At 37.4% G+C, this 20,600-nt stretch overlaps 1 pseudogene; it reads right to left on the bottom strand.

Annotated features, from left to right (window-relative positions):
* Window positions 1-20,600, bottom strand: part of LOC130854975 (gamma-secretase subunit APH-1B-like) — a 122,045-nt pseudogene that overhangs the window by 8,335 nt on the left and 93,110 nt on the right.

Here is a 20,600-nt window from a genome sequence, read left to right as displayed (position 1 = left end):
CTGTAGGGTTTTGAGCTGAGGAGTGACATGACCTGATTCAACCGTTGACAGGGATGACTTCCCATCTCCTTCACTCCCTCAGCCAGTCACCATGGACTATCTACCAGCAAGTTGACTTCCTCTCTAACTCTCAAACCTGTCCCATCTTTTTTTATTTTTCCCATCACTGCCAGCACACTAGTTCAGGAAACCTTAATTTCTTACTTGAGTCATCTCAATAGCTTCTTAGTAGATTTCCTGCCTCCTGTTTTCTTCCCTCAAATTCATTCTCCACAATGTCTCCAGAGTAACCACTCCGAAAATTTCATAGATTTACAGCCTTGGTTAAAGCTATCAATAGCCTTTTTACCCCCTGAAAATAAATTCCAAACTTCTCAAAATGACTTTCCATGGTCTGTTTCCCAATCTCCTCCACGTATCCCCTATTCTCCTACTTCACATGATACGCTCTGGCAATCCTGAAATTTGTTCCTTGAATACATGACGTCCTCTTTTGCTTCTGAAACTTCATGGATCATTTACTCTAGGAAGACTTCCCTGATTTTAAAATCTGAATTGGTTTACCTTCTTTTTGCTTTTATGCCACCCTCTACTTTCCCTACACTGAATTTGTCACTCTATATTTCCACTGTTTCATTATCTCTTTCCCCATTCTGCCCTTAGGCTTGGTGAGGACTGTCTGTCTTGTTAATTTTATCCCCAGTGCTGCACTGTTTATGACACATAGAAGGTGCTCAGTAAATAAGGGGTGAATGGTGAATGGATGCCAAAACTTCCTGATGGATGAGAACATTTTAAAGTCATTAATGAATTCCTTTTTGTCACAGCCAGGAGACACTCAAATATTTGTTGTACGCATGAAAGAAGCAATCAATGAATAAAAGATTTTTTGTTGATTCCTTGTGTTCTCTTTATTTCCCCCATTGTCCAAATGCTCCTCAGTAACGTGATGTGTGGCCTCCCACTGGTCGTACACACATATGGAGAAGGTAATGGCTTACACAGTGTAACGTTGTGGTTTTAGAAGCATCCCTCACCATGAATCCTCCTCAACTTCAGCCCTGGGGGCACTGATACAAGCAGCACTGATTTGGGCCAGCTTCAGACACATGCTCAACTTCAGAAGACTAAAACAGCAATGACCGAAGTAAATGGCAGGCAGCAGAAACAGTGACTTTAGGAGAGGCCAATAGGTTCCACAATCAAAGGAGAAGCTCAGTAATGGCTTCTAATTATCACGCCAAGTCTTTTTTTTTCTAAGTGTGAATGTAGCAGAAGCCTCAGCAGTAAGTGGATACTGAGACTTATTCACGAGTACATCTAGAAGACCCTTAGGTCTTCTAGAAATAGGTGGGCAGTTTTGGAGAACTTGAGGTTCCTCAGTGATGACTAGATGGACATATTTGATTTCTGTTTTTGCCATTAACTTGTCAGAGAAATATTACTTGGAAGTATAATTTCCAGGATGCTGTGACCTAGAGAAACATACATTACATCATCCTACAGGTAGTGCTGTTGGACTCCTCCCCAAAGCACCAATCTATGAATAAAGGAAAGCTACATGTATTAGAACTCATTGTAGTAAGGGAGACCACCACCTTACCAATCCCAGCAGTGCCTCAGAAAGCAGAAGTCAGAAGTGGTCTAATTTTAGGGCTTTGGGGTCTGAGCTCAAAGTGGTTTTGAGGTAGGTCTTTCAAGATACTGATCTGGATTGGGCAACATTCGTGATATAACAGTTTAGAACGGGTGGACCCTATGACACGAGGGTCTTGAAACAAGCCTTGATGAGTAAACTTGGTATGAGGAGCAAGTGTTTCCCAAGGTGAACAGAGTGAGCAGACTCTTGTCTCTAGTAATTATCTGTGGGGATTTCCTGAAGCAAACAGTGACTTCTTAAAAAAATCGGTTTATAGCTTTATCTTTCCCAGGCAAAGTTTCCTGGAAGAAACAACTAATTCATGTTGACACAGCTGATCTACACTCCTTTTCTTTCCTTTCCCTCGCTCCCTCTTTCTTTTGTGACAATCTTTTTATTGTTTGCTGAAAAATACAGGTCTGGAAAGAGTCTACTGTATTGTGTATTGAATGCAAAGTCTGACATTGCAAGGTATATATGACATAACAGTGTAACTTCCATAAAATGATATATATTGTGCATAGAGATAATGCCCACCCCTCTAAACGCTAAATTTAATGGGATGAAGTCTCTTATTAAATGAGAAGTGTAAACATTGCAACCATAAATAAAGTGCTCTAAGCAAAGGACTTCAAAATTGTTTTGTTGTGACATCTATTTTATCCTTCTGGAATTAGGAATGGTGGAGCCCAGGAAAACCTTAGCCAACAAAAATCCAGCACTCTCAAGGAGCTCTTCCTAGGAAGCAGGCTGCTGATGCCCGAGAGAGGCTGGCACCCTGGCTTCCTAGAGCCCGCAGGCCCACTCTGACTGCCAGTCCCTGTCTTGGGGCTAGTTTGAGGCAAGTGGGAAGAATACCAGTAGGAGGAAGCTTCTATCACGATTGCTTGTATTGCACAAACTCTACGGATAAGAACACCTAACATTTTTGATGTGTATCTCTCACTCTCAGGAAACACTGAAATGTGCTTGACAACAAAAATAAAACACTGGGAGCAAAAGCCATTTTCCATACAGTTTGCAGATACCATGTATTCCTTTCAGCCATGTTTTCACTAAGATGCTCTAAAAGAGGCTGCTACTACCATATTGCCAGTCAGGAAGGCCAGGATCAAGGGTAACAAAGCTTCTCCAGCTACAACTACTAATTCAAAGGAGTTAAAAATAAACAAAAACTTATTAGAGAGCCAAAATCAATCTCTATTATTCACATGGCAACATAGTCAAGTGCTGCAACAATATTCTCTTTCCAAGGTTAACCCTGAATATAGCCACATTTCCCACCAAACTGAGAAAGCCCGGTGTGGAGGAGAACATACAAGATTACCACCACCACCTCCTCTCCAAACACCATCAGGGCCCAGAAAGCTCACCATACACAACAAATGCAAAAAATAAAAATAAATAAAGCACATCTCAATACATACATGGGAACAGAGGAAGGCTATTCTCCCTCTGGGCTTCCTTGGCATTAAGGCAAAGCAAGGCTATTTGCACAACAGTGCCTAAGCTGACTATGGCAATGCTCACAAGAAAAATAAGGATCACAAAGTTCCTTTAGTCCCAGGAAGTCAAGGATTATCAAATAATTTCCTCAACTAAGACAACAGTCTCACCATCAAAGAAAAGTTTCTTCTTGCCCAAGATGTTTTTATAAATGAGATTTCACAATATCCCAGATTCTTTACTTAATATTAACCTACTAATGCATCAAGGATATCCTCAGAGCTCAAGTATGAAAAATATTAATATTCTCAGGTTTTCCTACACTTTACATAACTAAATACTTTATCAGACTATCCATTTAAGAGATTAAGCTAACAGCAAGAACCAACTCTACACGTTTCTTATTCTTTGAGTCAAAGAACACCGTGCTCCAATAGGAATGAAGCCCAGTTCAATGGGTTATCTTGTTCCCATCAACTTTGCACAGTAAATTTCACTATTCAGTCTCTATGTCATTGACTCTTGTACGACTCACCTAGTCTAAAGAAAATCTTGTATAAAAGTGGAGAATTGCAAACCCCAGCAGAAGTACCGGTATTAGTCCTGAAGTCAACTTTAGGTAATATCTATAATTGCTTATGGGACTGTTTACAGCCTTGCTAGAAACCCTACCCCTCCTGAGCCCCTAAATTGAAAAATTCTATTAATTTAAACATGAGAGGAGATTTCATTGATAAAGGTCTACTTTGCCTGTAAGGTTCTGGTCCCTGGAAAGATATGTGGCTAGCCCAAAATACTGGCCACGTTTCCGTTTTAAACATGTCCATTATCCTCCCCCACCACAGTACTGTCAAATTCTTCCACCCCTCATGTCACTGGTGAGCCCTCTCATTGATCCTTCTATTTCTTTTGGCTATTCTTCTGCACATATGAGATTCACTGAAGTTCTCACTTTAATGTGTAAGGAATTTCCATTTCACGCCATCAGCTCCCCCAAAACCATCAACTGGGAACAAATTCTTATTAGTAAAGGCACAATTCCTCTTTATAAAGGACACTAAAAGGGTTGTTTGGAAGCTGAACAAACATCCTAGGTAGTTCTATAAAGTGAATGCTGTATCTGCTACCAAAACCCTGGGACATTTACTAGATCTAAAGAGTATATGGATCATGTAAAAGCATGAATATGGCAATTTAAGACATATTTCCAATTTTCCACTATACCATTTGGGTGGAAGTTCTAGCCAGTATTACAGGAGCAAAGTAAAAGTGTCAACACCATCTTATTGGCTTGTTTACCTCCTGCTTTTAGTAAACTTCCACCAGCTTCAGTGAAGCCTGTCCCAGAGTACGTGACTCAGCAACCTGCAGAGCTGCTCAGAGGCAGAACAACGGGCCTCACCTCAACTAGTCCAGCGATGAGCACTCAGTGGGTAAACGCTGCCTGGGGGCAGACCCAGGAAAGACCTAACAGAAGATGAACAAAAATTCTTGGTTTTATAATATCGTCGCAGCAAGTCAGAAAATAATTGGTTTTTAGTTAAAGAAACTGAATCTATGCTCAATAACAATGTAATGTCTCAAAAAAGCAAAATCGAGAAAGGAAAAACTACAGAAAAATACGGCTTAATCAATAGCTTACTTTGGCTAAATTATCAGTCAGTGCAATTTACCATTGTAGATTGTAGGTAGAAGAACAGCCTACTATTTTCTCATGAAACAGTAACTAGTGAAATATGAGAAAACAGTTCAGAAAGATGATAGCCCTCTAGTCTTTTGTGACTTCAGAACTTAAAAAGATGAAGGCTAACCAGGACTGACATTTAGTTACCTGCTCAACACAGGCTAAGTTAGGAGATAGCTAAACATCCCTTTCTTATTTACTTATGTTATTCTCAGAAAGTTCCTACTTGGACAATGATGGTTCTCAACCTGGCTGCACATCAAAGTTATCTGAGAAGATTTAAAAAATTACCAAATGCCCAGACCAATTAAATCTGGAGGGGGGAGCCCAGAAATCAGTATTCTTTACGTTCTCCCAGGTGATTCTAACTTGCAACCAGGCAGCACACCACTGATGTATCCCTTTCTGAAAGCAGCTGCATGAAAGCCATATCGTATCTAGATAGTTTTGTTTTTTCTAAATTTCACTAGGAAAAGAAATCTTTACAAAAAGACACAGTTGTGCTTTGTCTAACGAAACAGCTTACTGTTTCAGAAGTACTGGTCCTTGGAGGGTATCTGGAGAGCTGGTTGAAGAGGAGGAAGTCCTCGTCCTGGCAGAGCAGGCAGAGTTTCAGGCTTCGACAGAAACGAAGAACGCCCAATGCCCTGAACACCATGACGATGTACGCTGACATCAGATTTAATCCATGAGGACTTAGGAAGGTCATGGCTGACACCAGCAGATGGGTGAGAAGAACTACAAGAAGGGCGAACCACTTTTTCTTCCCACAGGCATCCAAAAACACGCCCCAGACCACGTGCAGCAATGTGATCGCCAGCGTCATGAAAGCTGAAGTTAGGGAGCGCTGGGGAGGGTCTCGATGCATGCCCGCCGTGCCAGGTCCCAAAGAGTCAAACAGGGTATTTACGAAGGAAAACACTCCACTCATGATTCCAAAGCCCAAGCCAAAACATAAGCTACCACCCAACAGAGGGTACTGTCTCACCTGGGTTTACAGTCTTCAAACCCTCACTGGCTTTTTAAACAAGTTTGTAATATGCAAACCGTAACGTTTCTTGGATAAGGACTGAGACTAACATTCCAAAGATCAGCAGACATTTCTGTATTAGTCCATCTTTGTTGTCAGTAATAGTTGCTGCTGTGAATCAAACAAGGAAAGAAAGCAGCAGAGACACCAACCAGAAGAAAGCTCCCATGACCAGGACGATGATGCGCAGCTGCTAGGTGGCTCTGGTGACGATGCAAAGCGCGGGCGCAGGCGCAAAGGCAAGGAAGGCGCAGCCAAAAGCACCAACCACCCCCGCTGTGGCAACCTCGGAAGCCGACCCGGGGGCCTCAGCTGATCTATGCACTTAATTAAGCCACGTTAACGCAGATGGTCTCAGCACTCATACCTTTTAATTGCTTTCACTCTTACATAGTTTGAGACGTTTATGCGTCTCAACAGTTTCCAAGAACAGGTTTTGAAAAGGAGAGAGGATTAAATGTATAAGGCCCGAGGAGAGGGAAGAAGCACTATTGAAAGAGGGAAGTATGGGCAACATTGAGAAAATGAGGGTGACAAAAATAAACTGAGGTTTGTACAATTTTGTTTGAAGTAAGGTTCTTGCTTCAGCCAATAAAATAATCAAATACATTTGATCTTCCCTTCCACAGAATCACCTGTAGAAACCAACCACTGCTTTCTTTTCGATTTTTTAAATTGAAGTATAGCTGATTACAGTATTATATGTTACAGGTATACAACATAGTGATTCACAGTTTTTAAAGATTATACTCCATTTATAGTTATAAAATATTGGCTATATTCCCTGTGTTGTACAGTATATCATCATAGTTTATTTTATACATAATAGTTTGTACTTCTTAATCCCCTAAACCTATTTTGCCCCTTACCTTCCCTCTCTCCCCTGGTAACCAAGAGTTTGTTTTCTATATCTATGAGTCTGACCAACTTCTCCTTTAAATGATTGAGATTGATGTCTCCTGCCGCACTCCAGACAGTTACAACCCATGGAAATAGGACATTTCGCGGGTGATGGTGGGCTGAGTGATGGTTTCTCACCTACTCTTCTCTCACAGTCCATGCATTTGAACACGGTGGTGTTGAGCAAAGGAATCATGAGGAAATAATAATGTAGTACTATAGCAAAAAAAAGCATCTGTGTTCTGGTATAAAAATAGTTGTGGAGATTTGATTCATCTAGGCTCAATGCTCTGAAACACTGCCTCTAGTCAGTAGCTTAGGTAAATACTATCATCTTTGATTTAACATGGCTGAATGTATGGTGACTGGACATTTGCAAGGCAATAGACTATAGCAATTAAGAACTCAAGGTCTGGAGTGAGATGGAATTTGATATAAATCCTTACCCTAAAAACTTTTTAGTTCTGTGATCTTACATAAATTTCTACTTAGTTGCAACCTGAGTTTCTCATATTAGCTTCATTTTTTTTAAATAGAAAAGGAGGATAATTAATAGCTACCTGAAACTATTGTGGTAAATAATGTAACAGCTATGTAAAACTGTCTACCTAGTTGACAGAACTCAGTGAATGTTAGACATTATTGTTATTGTTATTGTTATTTTATTATTATTAGGTATAAAGTATGCTTTGGTGCTCATTTAAAGATGAGAGACATAGATACATAGATTCAAAGAATAGTAGAATCAGGAGGGACCAAAGAGATATTCTGATCCAGCAACTTTATTTTATGGGAGAGGAAACTGAAGACCAAAGGGAGCAAGTAACACCCAGAGTGAAAAAGCCAGTTAGTGGAAAAGGCAGGCATCACGTTTCCATGGCTTGCCAGCAGCCAACGTGTGCCTGTAAAGGACAGCTGCAGGAGACGAGCCTCTGGGGTTCTGGTTGTTAGCCACTTGTGCAGAGCCTTTTGTTCACTGTAGATGGTTAGAACCTGGTCTAATTTGCAGTATTTTCAGTGGAGAATTGAAAGCGGTCTGACATAATCTGACTTAGAGCTCAGATCCTTTAGTTTACTGGGCACAGTCTCATTACTTGGCAATAACTGATATCTTTAGAGTGTGAAGTAAATATTTAAGATTTAAATAAGCCCTATGTGAATGCTAAGCTCCTCATTTGTTGACACATTCCTCCCATACTCAGCAACTATTCCAGCAGCTTCTCTTGCCAAGGAAATACCAAATATTGTTGGAAGAAAAAAAACAGCTGCAATTATCAAAAAACCTGGCTTTTTAAGGGGGTTTCCAAAATAAATGGTTGAAGAACCTAGAAAGTGATTTTACAGTAATGTAAAACAAACCTTTAAGCAATTATAGCTTTTAGTCTTAAATCAATAAAATTTTACTGAGCACTTCCTTTGTATGAAGCACTGTAGGTAATCTAAAGACGTTATTTTTGCCTTTGAGGTGCTAACAACTTAGTAGGAAAAATAAAATGTAAGTAAATTAATCAAAAGTTACATAATAAAATGCAACTCAGATAACATTTGAAGATGAACACTGGAGGGCGTTGGTAGGTAGAGCCTGACGAATTGCCAAGTGAACGGTGCAGCTCATTTTGCTTCTTTCAGGATAGTGCTGGATTCTGGTTTGGGGATTATCTTTCCCTTGCAGTCCTGGGGAGCTGTAACTCCAGGTGCTTTGCATTTCTCTAGCCAAGGTGTGATCTTGTGAACCAGGTCATGCCCACCACCTGTCTTCCAGAGTGACGTGAGGATGGAAATTTTGATAAAATTGTTATCCCTTTTGGCTGAATTAGTTGCTGATCTTTGCTGAGCCATGAACCTCTAGCCTTCCAGTCATTTCTTATGCTGTTAGCTGGGAATATACTCCTCCGTGAGTTCATTAGACTTGGTGTACGTGGTAATGGCAGCTTGAGGGGAAAGGAGATGCCACTTTGACTGTAGGTGTCAGGGAAGAGAGGAGGTGACTTTTGAGTGGGAACTGGAAAGGGGGTGAAGGTAGGTAACTGAGGACTTTCAGTTTGGTGACATCCTATTATTTCTAGTCCTAGACCGCTATTAGAACCATTTCTGTAGTTTTTGAACTAATTAGAAGGCCTGTTCATAAATCCTCAGGATTTAATGCTTTGCTAACTACAAACCCAGGGCAGTAGAGTTGGAAAATATTTCAGGATTAGTTAGGTTAAAAAATAGAAAAGACAGGGCTACAGATGTAACTGCAACTGAAATGAGGCTTATTTCTACCCTGAAAGTCACTGTAGTGGTCTCTTCTCACCGTGTTTGTCTCTTTTTCTTATCTTGGTTCTATGATAATCCACATTTAAGAGTAGAATAAATTTATTCTTTAGTCTATCAAGATTCAATAAAACCTAATCTATACTTTCTTCACTGAACACAGTATTTGAAATTCATATTATCTCCCATTCAACAGTTGTTGTTAATATTTGAAACCACATATGGTGCTTGTAAAGAGCTCTCAGACATTCGTGGATGTAATTCCCCAAATTCACTTTACATGCAAAACCGTTGTATAGCTTGATTAAATAATGTGTGTGAAATTCTGTCTGGAGATACACACACGCAATCCCTAAGCCAGGAAGAGACAAATACCAATACTCTGGGCTAGGATTTGGTCCAATTTCACTCTAAAAACAATTTTGCTGTTGACAAAATGGAAACGTGCTGAAGAACCGGCAAAAGGAAAATGGAGAGGTTAGCAAGGTCCAACTTCCCCTTCTCTCTTCTAAATGTATCATTTTATTTTTCTAAACCAAGCTCTCCTTAAATTCCAGAAGAGGAAAATATTTTTTCTTAACTTGATTTTTGAGGGAGAAATAAGTGCATTTTCTGCTTCTGCTTGTGGAATTAAAATACTTCCTACCTCAATTTTTATAGCAAACTGGTAATGCCCATATTTGAAATTCTGGCAAACCTTAAAACATAACACTGTACTCATTTTGCATTTATTCCTCACTGGCTGGACAAATTTTTAAAACATGAGGTAAATCAAGTGGGGAGATTAAAATCAGATGGTTTTGCATAGCCGATCAGTAATGAGGGTAAAGCTGGACTTTTTCCACCTGCTTATTTGATTATACATTTTGTACTTATTTTAAAGGCCAAACTAGAAGAGTTGGAAAGCATTGTTGAAGTCCAAAATGGAAAACATTTCTTAGTCATTTTCATAGTGAATTTTGAATCTTTAAAATGCCCATGGCCAGACTATGCTGGGATATGATCAAGTCAGTTTTCCTTTCCTCGAGGAGTTTATTTAAAATGTGCGTGGCAGAGGCATCTCATTCAGCGTATCTAAGGGAGATCTTTGGGAATTTTACCCTTGTCTTCTTGTGTTGCCATGGGAATGTCCATTTTTATATCTTCAGAGAGATACTGTTTTTCAGTGTGGTAGAGCAGAGAGAAAGTGGGCCTAACATTTAGAAAATAATGTATCTACATCTGGTCTTAACTCCTTACTAGCTATATCACTGTAGGCAACCAATTTAAGTTCTGCAAGCCTCAGGTTTTTGTTTTTTAAATGAAATTAAAGTAATTTTTATCCTGAAGGGTTATTATAAGCATTAGCAGTGATGAGGCATTGGAAGACATTTAGTATATAATAGTATTATTACATTGATGTGATTGTAAAAAGGCATCTTAACATGTAAATATTTCCTGCCTGACTTCATGCTTATAGCTCTCTTAGGGAGCTTTCTTTTAGCTCAGTCCCTGGGTCTATTTGTGATGTAAAATTAAAAAAAAAAAAATAGTGGATAAGGAGGTGATCTGAGATGGAAGAAAAGGAGAAACAGAGTGTTGCCATTTAATTTCAAAGAGCTGAGGATGCTGGGGGTGACAGAGGGCAATTTGGGTGGTTTGTGGAGGTGAGGCCCTAGAGCAGCGCTGTCCAGTAGAGCTTCCGCAGTTACGGAATTGTTCTCTACCCGAAATGTCCGAAAACATCTCCACTAGCTACACATGACTCTTGAGTACCTGAATGTGGATCACAGGACTGAGGAACTTTTATATTTCATTTCATTTTAATCAATTTAAACTTAAATAGTTATGCATGGTTAGTGGCTATTTTATTGGACAGTGCAACTCCAGAGACGCTAGCGGATACGAGAGACTGAGGGAAGGAAGGTAAGGAGAGCAGATTTTAACAAGTATTGTCATGAACTGTGAATTAGATCCTTAATATTTCTTAAGAGATGTAACCAAAAAATTGAAATTCATTTGAAATTAGATCTGAGAGCTGGATTGCATATAGATATAGAGGTACTTACATAGATGTACACATGCATATACATAGGCATATAGATATGACTCACAGCTGACGACAGGACACACGTGGCCTTGACTAATACTACAGTTACATGGGTAGTGATAAAGATTTCCTTTCATTAAATGATGATAATTGAGGATTTTTATGGACCTAAAGCTCATAATAAAAGTTATTTATATAAACTCTTCTCATTTTAAACACACAGCCATATTCACACTTCTCATCTAGAACTCAAACTGTTCTATAAATAAGTCTAAATATTTGATTTAGAAAATTAGAACTAATTCTCTATAGGCTTTATATTGTGTAGCAGGACTTGTTTTCTCAAATAAAGATGACAAACACCAGTACCACCAGAATCCATTTTCTCTCTAGGAGCCCAACGGCTGAGTCTTGAAAGTTCAAGAACCTTCACAAATGCATAAAAGTGTGTGTGTGTGTGTGTGTGTGTGTGTGGGGTGTGTGTGTGTGTTTTGGGAGGGAAAGAGTCTACATTCATTAGAGATTTTGTATTACATATTTATCCTTTTAATTCTTTTTCATCTGCTTGGGAAATGACAGCCTCGTTCACTTCCCATTGTTGAACCTAAAAATACCAGACAAATGCAGAGCTGGAGCTGTGAACACTGGTCCCTTTACCACTGTTCCTGCACTGGAGATGAAAACATGTGGGAGGGGGTGTGTAGGGTACACTCGGATGGTGGTGGCAGTCATAGCAATAGTGAGCCCTGATGCCATGGAGGGTGTCAGAGAGGGCTGCAGGGCTGTCTTTACTGGCACCAATTCTGCAGAAAGATTTTAAATATAGTTTCTGCTTGCATAGCACCAAAGCTAATTCAACACCATGTCCAGAAATTCTATGAACTACCCAATATCTCTTACACAATCAATATTCCACTTACACTTGGCAGAATAGGCTTTTGTTGCTTGTAACTAGAACCCCAACTGATACAGATACTCAACTGGTTAAGGTTTATCCCACAAAGCCTCATTTATTATTGACTATGAGTCCATCACAAGGGGTATAATGAAGACAGAATCACAAAAATCTAGAGCTGGAGAAAAGATGTATTCTTGTAAATGACAGCTAGCATTTTTTCTGAGTGTAAACTGCACTAAAATGTAGATAGAAAAAAAGAAGAGTGGTAAGGCTTACCTATGCATCCTTGGTTTGTAAAGGAGAATATCAAGATTCCAAATTATCTCCACTATGGTGAACATCTTAGTAAAGAGCCTATTCTGTCTAAAGGCTTGTAAAGCCAGGAATCTGATATGTTCCTTCTGCCCAAATATGTGATACGATGACACTCACTATTCTTCATCTTCTACTCTCTCTCTCTCCAAATTTGATATCAATGATGTTTCTAGTCAATACTGGGACACCCTATCTAAAAATTCAAAGTATTCAAACATATGTTAATCTCAGCCTACAATTTGCCCATGCTTCTAGATTTGTAGAAATTAATACAAATATGTAGTTAGAGGATTTATCCTTGGAAATTGATATGAAATAAGTGGATTATGAAAGTACAATTTTCTCCTGCATATTTTAATGGGAGTTTCCGTTAAAAAGCAGATTGGACTAGAATTTTAAAGATGCTGGACAGTTTCATCTTGGGACTAGAAGTCTGAGATACAATCCCTTTTTTACAAACAGAATAATGGGGTCTTATTAAAGGAAATATATTCTTCCATCATTTGCTCTATGTTTGTACAATGTCACTGAATACTCAACATACACATCAGGGAAAGAATAATGAGCATTCCTTTCTTTTCACATAATGAAAGTTCTAAATTGCCACATACTTCTTATTTAATTATGAATAAATTCAGAGGTGTGTGTTATATTTATAACTGAACCATTCTGCATTCATGTTCTCAAACATATTATAAAGTCTCTAATATTTCCATCATTTCCCAGAGTGGGAAAGAAAAACCTCATGAAACTTGGAAAATAACTTTTGTCTAAAACTTTTTTATGAAAATTTCCAAATGTATGAATGAGTCAATAGTCCTGTGTATACTTGTACTGATTACACAGCCTTCATGATTGTCAAAAGTCAGCTATACTTGCTTCATCTCTTTTCCCCATCCCTGCCACCTCACACCACCTTTTCTTCTTTTTGCCTGAAGTGGTTTAAAATAAATACAAAATAGGATGTCATTTTACTTCTCAGTATTTTAACATTAGTTTCCAAAAAAGTTTGGACATTTTCTAATATTGCCACAATGGCAATTTTATACTTAAAAGTTAATAATTCCCTAATATTATTCAATACCCAATCCATATTCAACTTTCACTGATTTTCTTAAAAAATGTCTTTTTACAGTTTTTTAAATTAGGACCTAAACAATATAGTTCGCATGTTGTTTATGGTTATTATTTATCGTAAGCATCCCTCCCCCCTTCTCCTCCACACTCGTCTTATTTTTTTCAAGCCATTGGCATATTGAAGAAATACAGCGCATTGACCTGTACAAAGTCCCACTTGCTGGATTTGACTGTTGCTTCTTTGTGGTGCAGTTTAACTTGTTTCTCTTATTGTGTAGACTTAAAGTTAGGTCTAAAGTCGGATTCTAAATTTTTTTGGACCAAAATACTACATAAGTGGCACGTGTAATTCATTTGCTCATAACGTACCACTTTTGTGATACTAAGATTAATGCATCACTTACAGGGGATGGTGCTTGCTAGTTCATTTCAAAAAAGCAAGATATATGCCTAATTATTCATATTTAATGATCAATTTTCAGAGGTAAAAGCTGGAGTCAGAAGTTGATTCTGTGATGTATCACCAATCTCCCTGCAGGACCGAGATACCCCTACCCCAGCTGTGGGGAAGTCTGGATGCTGTCAGCTCACAGCTGAACCCTCCTTAGGAATGTCCTCAGCAGAGGAGCTGTCTACCCAAGGCTATGCACCACCCTGCTCCCTGGGGACAGACAAACCCAATGACTGGTCACTGGTTTGGAGAGTGGGCAACGTCTCGACCTGTTCTTTTTAAATCATGACAAATCTGAAAGGCCATCCCAGCTCCCACACAAAATACCCAAACATGAGGATAAACTAAATTCATCATGTTAAAGAAGAGTTATGGTGATTCCAACAAACGCCTTACTTGAAATTTCCTATAGCACTAATCACACAAGAGCATGTTTGTTTATAATGCATTATACTCTGTTATATTTGGTAATAGCAAGTGTGTGAGCAAAACCATACTTAAACTGGAAGGATCTACAGTACATAATTGATAAGATAAAGTAATAAGAAAATAAGCTTACATACAAAGAGTGTATAATTCACTTGCAAAAGAATCACTCCTTTTTAACAGTAAGTTGATTTGTATTTCTTTATCATGAACATGAACATTGTTTATTATGTTATATTTGGTTCACAGTGCAGCATCCTCTTGATAATAATATGGTGTTCTATTAAATGGAATTCTCTACTGACTGGCATTTCTACATCTTTAATAATAAATGTAAAATTAATGTTAGGAAAGATGTGAATCTGAGTCTTCACAGAAAAATTAGCATTATTGGCAATGTCATTTTAATTTCAAGAGCCCTCTACTTTTTTCTCCTCCCACTATAATTGAGAATAATATAGAGCAATTGTTTTCAAACTGCCTCACAGCCCAGCTCCACACCCCCCACCCCTGCCCCCAACCTCGCCCCACTGCACCGATTTCCACCATGGTGAGAGGTGGTGACAAACAAAACAAAACAAAACAAACAAAAAACAGACAAAATAGGTGGAACTCCTACTTCAATCAGAGCAATTCCACTTTTTACTTGTCTTATATACTAGCATTTCATGCAAGCTTTTATTTCAAAGAATGTTCCTGTGTTAACATCATTGTGAAAACGACTGATAAAGAGTACAGGTGCTATAAGAAATAGTTAAATAAACAAAACATGCCATTGATTGACTCAGAAAATAATGACAATTTAAAAGATTTTCTATCTTTCTACCTTCCATAATGCAAAAGTGCATGTGTATCTCAGGTTGTTTGCTGGATCTCTGTTGAATTTCACATTAAGCCTTATTAGAAAATTAGTAGTACTTTTCTTTCTGGTCAAAATGGTTTTATGAATATGATGCAATGCAGTCATACTCAACTCCATATTAAAGTCAGTATTTGTATAAAAATACTACAATAAACGATGATATTTTAATGTACAATTAAAGTACTTTAGCAATGAAATGACAGAATATTACGGGGTTGGAAAACATAGCAAATTCTGTGCCTGTTATCATTACCTCAGGTTTTCTGATGGGATGTAGAGGACCTGATCTGTTTCCTATTTAGCTTCAATTTTCCCCTTTCGCTCCCTTCCCCCACCCCCACTCCCTCTTTTTCATGTATACTTCTCATCCAAACCCTAGGACTGGATCTTGATTTGCCCGATGAAAATGAACACTTAGAACACACTTAATGGCTTTTGTTGGTACGTGCACCTCACGTTTGCCCAACTCGACAGAATGAGCATCTTATGTGCTCTAACTAGGGGAGATATTTTCCTACCCTCCTGCAGAATGTGATTAAAGAAGTCCCTCTTTCCTGTTCCTGCTCCTGGCCGGCCACGACCACAGGTGGACTAACTTCAGAGAGAAGGGAAGAGCAAGGCCAGCAGAGCAGAAAAACGAAAAGAGCTTGTACCCCTGTTAACACCACTAGGATTGCTTAACCTAGTCTTCATTGGGGTTTCCTTATTTTCCACAAAAAATCCCGCAAAGCATTCCCCACCCCCCTCAGAAAAACCCCCCAAAACAAACCCCCCCCAAAAACACACCACCAAACAAACAAAATGGCATTATGGGTATAAATACAGAAGGCAGTCGTTACAGGATTTTTTTAAAATCCTAGATTTTACATTGGAATTCTCTTAACCCTATTCTGTATTTAAACCCAGCTCTGGACAAACATGTTTTCTGGGAATTCTGGAGAGGCCATGGTGCTGGAGTTTAGTGTTGGGAGAAACAGAAACTGATGCAGGACCCTGGAGCCCTGCCTCCGCTAGTTTCCTTTGTCATCTTGCCTGGTTCCTGATATCTGACTCACACCTTGCACTGTTTGCTCTCATTCAAATTGGTCCCATCAGTGAGCATGCAACTCTACTGCATGCCAGGGTTTTTCATGTTTTAATTTATTTTGATGACTCAGTGGTTTTAAGATATGAATTCATTCTCTGTGTCAACAAAGGAATGCTAAAGACACTGGGGGAAACTTTAGATAATGCAGTAGGAAATAAAGCAATAGGTAAGTGCATTTGCTGTAGCTTAAGTAATATCAACAGTGGGAAAAACAATAAGGATCACTGAAGGGAAGAATAAGATAATAAGGTGTACCTGTGGAGCTGAGAAAGAGTTTCTTTTCCAGACAATTTATTCTTGTTCGGACTAGAGTAGTTTAAAAATGTATACAGTTTTTCTTGAGAAAATCTATTAAGAAAATGTGTGGGCACGAAATAACACTGCCTGTTTCCTAATACATTGCTTAGCTGTATCCACAGCACCAGCAGGAAATACCACGTGCCCCTTCCTCCCCTTTTTTGCTTACTTTACACGTGCCCCACGTGTACTCTCGACCATTCTCACAACTTCAGAGCCCCTATTCAATGCCATTCTCTATTGACTAGCGCTTCTATATCCTTAATAACGAAATGTAAAATTAATGTTAGGAAGCGAGAGCAAAATCACAAACTGAAATTCGTGACTCTAAATCGTAACCTTAGGCAAGATGTTTCTTCAGCTCAAGATGTATTTATTCAACTGTCTATGGGACATTGCCCCAGACTTTTTGCAGGCCACTCATTTTTGTCATACCCCAAACAGAACTTACTGTTTTTTTCAGAAACCAGCTCTTTCGTTTCTTCCCCAAGCAAGTATTTGCTGAATACTTAATGTATTCCGGGCTTTGTCTTAAGAGCTCCAACCCTCTGGAAGTACAGAATAGTGAGGAAACTGATACATGAAACAATAACTATAATGTTACGGTTAATGCAAGGCTAGTTATAGGAAGAGGATGTGTGACCTTGCACATTTTGCATGACCTCTCTGTGCCTCAGTTTATTTATCTGTAAAATGGAGACAATAGAACCTCTTCAGAGAGTGAATGTGAAGATTAATTCAATCACTATATATGAAGGGCACCAAACACACAATGCATTCAATAATTATTAGCCATTGTCATCATTACTATTAGTTACATCATACAGAAACTGAAAACTAGGCCTTAAACATAATGTTTAATGCTGACATACTGGAGCCATTCTATCATCATTATTATTTAATATTTTTCTGGGAGTACTTGCTAATGCAATTAAATGGGAAGAAGATGAAATATAAAAATGGGAAGGAAAGAAGCAAATGACAATTATTTGCAGAAGATTTGACTGTTGTCCTTGTCAGCTCAGGCTGCCATAACAAAATACCATAGATTGGGTGGTTTAAACAACATATATTAATTTTCTCATGGTTCTGGAGGCTGAAAGTCGGAGATCAGGATGCCAGCATGATAGAGTTCTGGTGAGAACTCTCTTCTGGGCTTGCAGATGGCCACCTTCTTGCTGTGTACTCACATGGCGATGAGAGTGACGAAGCTCTCAGGTGTCTTTTTTTTTCATAAGAGCACTAATCTCATCATGAGAGTCCCACCCTCACACCCTCATATAAACTTAATTACCTCCCAAAGGCCCCATCTCCAAATATGATCACATTGGCAGTAAGGGTTTCAACACATGGATTTGGGGAGAATACAATTCAGTCCATAACAACTATATGCAGAAACTCCAAATAATCAGATGATAAAATAATAGATACAACCACTTTTTAAAGTAGCTAACTACAATATTAATATGCAAACAGCAATGGTTGTATAACATATAAAAACCACAAAACTTAGTGGAGGGATTACCTTTACAATAATAACCAGCAATTTAAAATATCTATAAATAAACCTTACCAAACTTTGTAAAATCTATTCAAAAATAACTTTAAATTGCTTCTGAGGGCCCAAGACAATTTGACCAAATGTAATGATATGTATACCTTGTTCTTGGAAAGACATCATTGTAAAAATACCAATACTGCAGAAATTATAAGTTTAACATGGACCCAATAAAATGCAACATGTTGATCTTTGATCTAACTTATTTTAAAGTTCACGTGGAAAATAAATACAGAAGAATAGCCAGGAAAATTCAGAAAATAGTACAGAAAGCAGGACTTGTTACACCAGACATTAAAATGTGCTTATTTTATTTAATAAATATTTGATAGTGTTTATTATGTGCCATACATGGTAATAAGTATTATATATATATAAAATATTATCACATAATAATTCTTCTAAAAAACCTTCTAAGAGGGTGTTATTATTTTCCCCATTTTACAGATAAGAAAACAGATACAGAGAGGTCAAGTAATTTGCTCAAGATCTCATAGCTTGTAAATTGGAAGAACCAGACTTCACACCAAGGTAACCTGGCTCCAGGTTCTATGTTCTTAACAAGAGCACTATGCTGCAGTAAGTAAAAAAATTTGGTATGAGCTCAAGAATAAACATAGAGATAGAGGAAATAAAACTGAGTCAAGAAATAGACATGTATATATATGAAAATTTAGTCTGTAATGAAGTACACATTTTAAGCAAGGGGAAATGATAGATTATCCAATAAACTGTGTTAAGAAAATTGGAAAAAAATAAAGGTGGATCTTTACTTATTTTTAACACCAAATTCCATGTGGGCCAAAATTTAAATGTGAAAATAAATTGAAACCATAAAAATATCATAAGAAAATACATAAAAATTAAAAAAAAAAACAAAACCTTTAAGTGGCAAGACTTTCTCAACAGTGAACACAATCCAGAAGCCATAAAAGAAAAACTGGTTAACTTTCATTACATGAAACTAAACATTGATTTTCTAAGAGCATTTCTCTTATTTAGGAACTTAATCATTGTCATGTGGTACAAGCATTTTCCAAATTTGCCATCTCTCTTTATGAAAGTCAAGGCAAGGTTAAAAGGGAGTTTTGTTTTTTGTTTCTTTTTTGTGATATGTTAAGTGATGTGTATCTAACACATATATGAACCATGCTTAATAAATTTCTAGGAATATGTTGTCTTTTAGTGAGTTAGGAAAAAATATTTATTTAATGGTGTGGTGGGTTGGAGAGAGGAAATCAAAGCTGTTTTGTATTTGAAGTGAAATAGAGTTATGGATAAGGTATTAAGTCAATGGTTCCAATTAGATATAGCAATGAATATTTAAAATAAAGATCAGAAAAGGTACAAGTATAAGAAAACTTCAAATTTATACCAACCTAACTCAAATTCTGAAAATTAAAATGTAAAATAAATATAATTGAAATAGTAAAATGAATATAAAATGTTGAGGAAAAGGTAGAAAATAATGAAAAAAAGTCACTTAGAATCACACCACTATAACACAACCACCACTATGATTTTGGTATATTCCTTTCAACTCCATTTTTTCCTATGCATCAGATTTCCTACAAAATAAACATCAGAATTTTGAATTAATTTCTTGATTTAACAGCCCAAATAGATTACTTCATTACTGTTTGGCATGACTAGTATCATTGAATATATTCTCATCCACTAGTCACATATCTTTTTTTGAGAATTCTTTATTCATGTTTTTTGTTCTTTTTGTCTGTTAGGAATTCATGATTTCCTCATCAGTTTTTATGGGCTCACTGAAAAAGGAAGATGTTAGTTTTTTCATATTTATATCATATATTTTAGATATGTTTAACTGACAGGACTTTAAAGAATGTATATAGCCAAAATTAACAAATTTTATGCTTTTAAGTTTTGTTCATCTTGCATTTTAAACCTTTTAAATTGTGAACTATAATATGGAAAAGTGTACAAACATAGTTTACAGCCATTTCAGAGCTGAAATCTAGAGAGTTCAACACGCATTCTTGATTTATCAGTCATTTATTTTTTACACACATACTTACTTTACCTTTTGCTCTTCATTCCTTCTTGTGGCTTCCAGTTTTCATCTGGGATCATTTGTTTACTGCTCAACTAACATTTTTAGAATTTCCTTTAATGTGGGTCTCCTGGTAACAAATTTTCTCTTTTTGTGTGTCTGGATACATCTTTATTTCAAATTCATTCTTGAAAGATATTTTTGCTGAGTATAGAGTTCTATTTTCTTTTTGTACATTTATTGTCTTCCAGCTTCCATCATTTCTCATAAGATGGCTATCAAATCTGTTGTTCCTTTGAAGATAATCTTTTTCTTTGGGTACTATACAGCCTTACCTTGTTTTATTACACTTTATTGCACTTTTGCAGATATTGTGTTTTTACGAATTGAAGTTTTGTGGCAACCCTGTGTCAAGCTATTTTTCCAACAGTATTTGCTCATTTAGTGTCTCTGTGTCAGATTTTGGTAGTTCTTGCAATATTTTAAACTTTTTCATTATAGTTATAGTTTTATGGTGATCTGTGATCAGCAATCTTTGATGTTACGAGTATGACTTGCTGAACCCTCAGATAATGGTTAGCATTTCTTTTAGCAATAAAGTATTTTTAAATTAAGGTCTGTAAAT

The sequence above is a fragment of the Hippopotamus amphibius genome, chromosome 6, assembly GCF_030028045.1.
Source record: "Hippopotamus amphibius kiboko isolate mHipAmp2 chromosome 6, mHipAmp2.hap2, whole genome shotgun sequence".
In the NCBI taxonomy this organism is placed as follows: Eukaryota; Metazoa; Chordata; class Mammalia; order Artiodactyla; family Hippopotamidae; genus Hippopotamus; species Hippopotamus amphibius.
This window is presented reverse-complemented; position numbering and strand designations above follow the sequence as displayed.